The following is a 4,854-nucleotide window of genomic DNA, read 5'->3' as shown; positions in this document are numbered from 1 at the left end:
AAAATATACTGTTAGATCAATAGGGTAAAGCTATCATGATTTGAAAGAAGAAACAAGTATTTTGAAGGATTTCACATTTCTATTCATCACATGATTTACAACAAGCCAGTAATGAAATATAGAGCTTATAAATGAAGAAAGAAAGAGAGAAGATGAAAAATATTCAAAGCTTCAAGTTAAGCTCTAATGGTGCTTGAAAAATGGTGGTTCGAGAAGAGGTAGGGTGATGAGCTCTCAAAAACAAGTCTCTTGACCTTTGAAAATTTTGTAACCCATGAGAAAGAAGTTTGGTCATGTATTTGTAAACTTTAGGGGTCAAAATATCTAAGATATTTGTCGAAAAATCACACACACACACACACACACACACACACAAAAACAAAAAAAACAAAAAACAAAAAAACAAAAAAAATGAAAAAACGAAAAAACAAAAACAAAAAAGTCAAAAATATCGAAAATGCTCTGTACCCGAACATTTCAGCCAGCCGTACCATTATTCATCCAGCCGGCTATATTTTTCATCAAGCCATGAGTTGTCGTATGGCCAGATGAAAAATATACTGTTAGATCAATAGGGTAAAGCTAGCATGATTTGAAAGAAGAAACAAGTATTTTGAAGGATTTCACATTTCTATCCATCACATGATTTACAACAAGCTAGCAATGAAATATAGAGCTTATAGATGAAGAAAGAAAGAGAGAAGATGAAAAATATTCAAAGCTTCACCTCTTGGAAGAAAGTGAGCTTCTTGGTTGTCAAACCCCTTTCTTAGCACCCTCAAGATCTCTTAGTATAGCTTAGGATCTTTAGCAAGAAGTTTAAAGTTAAGCTCTAATGGTGTTTGAAAAATGGAGGTTGAAGGAGAGGTAGGGTGATGAGCTCTCAAAAACAAGTCTCTTGACCTTTGAAAATTTTGTAACGCTTAAGAAAGAAGTTTGATCATGTATTTGTAGACTTTAGGGGTCAAAATATCTAGGATATTTGTAGAAAATTCACACACACACACACACACACACACACACACACACACACACACAGAAAAAAAGATGTCAAAATTATCGAAAATGCTCTGTAGCTAAACATTTCAGCCAGCCGTACCATTATGCATCCGGCCGACTATATTTTTCATCCAGCTATGAGTTGTTGTATGGCTAGATGAAAATATACCGTTAGATCAATAGGGTAAATCTAGCATGATTTGAAAGGAGAAAAAAGTATTTCATAGGATTTCACCATTTCTATTCATTCCCATTACATCCTTTGCTCAATCTACTCAAAAAGATAATTTTATAGTTTGAAAAGGAAAGTCTCGGGACATTATAGAAATGTTTGGAACTGCACAACTAAATGTATTTTGAAAAAGGTAATTTGGTCTAAAATGTTTTGGCCAAAACAGGTGTAAGGTTGGAATTAAAGCCTGAGTTCGGACTTCTTGCTGATGAATTCACAAGATTAGCACATCTTGACTTTCATCATCGGGTGTTCGAAAAAGAACACGCCAGTTAAAATGGGATGTCTACAAGGACCTATGACCACTATGGTCACAGTTCCACCCCAAGTGATCCCTTTCCTTGCCTCAAATTCCCCATTGTAACCCCCTTAACCCCTAACCAACTACTTTTCCAAGACTGCCAACCAATGTTTTACCGTTGAGCAAACTAGAAAAAGAACCGGGACATGGGTCAGTGGTTCAACTGTTGTGTTAACCAAAATCAAATCATGATGTCATAATTATGTTAAAAAAATATTAATAATTATGCATAAATAAAATATAGATATTAAATTTTTTTAAAAAATACTTGTGTTATCAATTTAATTTTAATTCAAGATTTAAAATTTTAATAACATAAAAACAATGATGTAAATAATACATGTCTCCAATTACAACTCAAGATTAGTTTCCTTGGTAGTAAGAGGTTATCTACTGTGTTTGAATCTCATGTTTAATCCTCGGCAACAACATTTTTTAGTGAAGCATGAAATGCATCAACCTAGCACCGATTGATGTGAATTGTGCCTTGTTCAACCACACATTTAAGTGGTTTTTCTAAAAAAGATCAGTTATTAGAAGAGTCTAGTTTTAAGGGTTGATTCGGATCAGAACCTAGACCCATCATCTAGACCTCCCCTCTTCAATTGCGACCTAGTTTCTCTACTGTGTGATCCAACTATCATCTTCTCGTACAAGAGAAAGAGACATAAAGAAAACCTAGATATAAGGTTTGAAGAGAAGAAAACCCATATCTAAGGTTTGAAGAGAAACAGAAAAAGAAGAGAAAGTTAGAGGTGGAAATAGAGAGAGAGAGAGAGAGAAGATAGTTACAGATATGCAGCGCCAAAGGGTTGAAGAGGGGCAATGGGGGTGGAGCTTGTAGGCAGTTACGATGGGAAAGAGTATAGAAATGAAGTAAGTTGTTGTGGAAGTAGATGGCCTTGACAAGAGGGCGCAACGGCAAGAGGGGAATGAGAAAGGCGACGGCAGCAATTTTTGACATGGCGACAATGGCAATAATGGTGAAGTTAGGATTAAGGTTAGGGTTGGAATTGGAAAAAATATGGATATTTTGGATATTTGAAATTGATGGTGAACATTGAGCAAAATTCAAAATTGTGTGGTGTGTATTGAGGTAATTTGTGGTTTGTAAATAGAATTGCCCTTTTTTGTTTTTTCAAGTTTACTCTAACATAAAATTTCATTTTACCCCATCCCTAACCTCTCTAACCCTAATTTTCTAAACTCGAACCCCACCCTCACCCCATTCTCATTCTACAAACCATCACCATTACCTTAGGTCGTTACAACCACTCCATTCCTATGTCAAACCACACCTTGTTGGGCCCTTCCTACCACCCCCAATCGATAGCTTTTCTTCTCACCTCTATAATTTCCTAGCCCTTCTTGTTAACCCCCAACATCGGCCAACAAGCTCTTCCGCAACTATGAATGAGAGAGGACAACAAATAGAGAATGGTGGAGTGACGTTTGCAATGAAGAGGGCCACTGGAGGTGGAGGGTAAATAGATGTAAACACCCATTTTCACCGTCTATAATTGTTGGCCCTACTTGGAAAATGCTACCTTATGATGAACTCAAGAGTGACCGGGAACTTTTGATTTGCTAGCTTAAATCCAAGATTAAATGCACTAGGATTGACTTTAGCCTACCAAAACATCCCTAACAAACCATTCTTAGCCAATTTGAACCACATTGGACCGTCAAGATTCAATTCTTTTCTATTCTTTCTTGACTTGTACATGCTATTCTCTCGGGGGAAAAAACATTACAAATTTTCTTACGTAAATTATAACACATACATCCCATAACTCATATTAAATAAATAGTAGAAAACCCTTACCTCAAACAAGAATATGAAGAAAAATTCACTAAAAGATTAGATACAACTAAAAAGTTTTAAATAAATAAATAAATAAACTAAAATATGAAAAAAGAAATTCACTAAAAACAAACGAAAGCATTCCTAGAAGGTTTTCTTGAAGTAGATAAAACGACAACATTCTAGAAGGTTTCTCATCTTTTCACTCATTCCAACTTTCTACACTTGTTTCTTTTGAAATAGATCAACATTTTCGAAAGCACAAAGTAAGAAATTGATGAGAGGAGAAATTATACTAACAGTTCTTATAGTTTGGGACACGTGTCACTTTGGTCCCTGACTTTTCAATTATGACACATTTGACCCTAAATTTTGAATTTTGTTCCAAATTAGGATAACTGAAGACCATTGCTCAATTTCAAGGGCAAAGTTGTCAATTTGATAAAATATAAACTAATTTGACGAAAATAAATGTCAAATTTTTTTTTTTGAATTTTTAAAAAATTATATCTACCCACCAAAGATAAAATTATGTAAAATTGATAAATCTTTTACGTATTTATTTATTAATTTATTTACCAAATTAATTTTTATTATGTGTTTGGATGATGATCATGTAATGAGTGGTTATTAGACTTTTAATGTGTAATTGATATATTTAATATGTGAAATGTTTTTAGTTTTGGATTTTTTGATTTAATGGATTGGTTTAATAATGATATCAAAATTAGCGCCATATTTGACTTTTGAAAAAATAGAAACTAATTTAATTGAAGTAAAAATAATCACCTATTACATGATCATTATCCAAACACATAATTAAAATTAATTTGGTAGAAAACATAAATAAATAAATGTGCAAGATATTTATCAATTTTACATAATTTTATCTTTGGTGGGTAGAAATAATTTTTAAAAATTCAAAAATATTTTTTTTAACATTTATTTTGGTCAAATTAGTTTATATTTTATCAAATTGATGATTTTGCCCTTGAAATTGAGCAATGGTACCTTCAATTGTCCTTATTTGGAACAAGATTCAAAATTTAGAATCAAATATGTCACAATTGAAAAATCAGGGACCAAAGTAACACAAGTCTCAAACTATAGGGACCATTAATGTAATTTGCCCATGATAAAATGCTTGAGAAGGTCTCTCTAACTATAGTGGTCTTTCTCATCTAAGGGTTATACTTGAGCTGAGATAGTGCAATCTTTATTTCGAAATTTTTCAGAGAGCACCCAAGTCTTAAAGCTAATAAAAAATGAGGTGTCTACAAGGTCCACAAGATGAGACCTGAGACCCACCCAGCCACTCCAACACCTCTGTGAATCCGGCTGCACCCATGAATCCACTGTCAATTGATTTTCATCATAAACTATGTTAAATTCATTAAATAATTTAAAATCTAATACAAAGGACGAAGAGCTAGATATTTATTCTTTATTTAAAGGATAAAAGACGAAGACATTAACCAACTTATTTAAATAATACATAAACAAACTTAAGTTCTCTCC

The sequence above is a fragment of the Camellia sinensis genome, chromosome 9 (genome assembly GCF_055761805.1).
Source record: "Camellia sinensis isolate YWXY chromosome 9, ASM5576180v1, whole genome shotgun sequence".
NCBI lineage: Eukaryota > Viridiplantae > Streptophyta > Magnoliopsida > Ericales > Theaceae > Camellia > Camellia sinensis.
The sequence above is the reverse complement of the archived record's forward strand: the minus strand, read 5'-3'. Positions refer to the sequence as shown.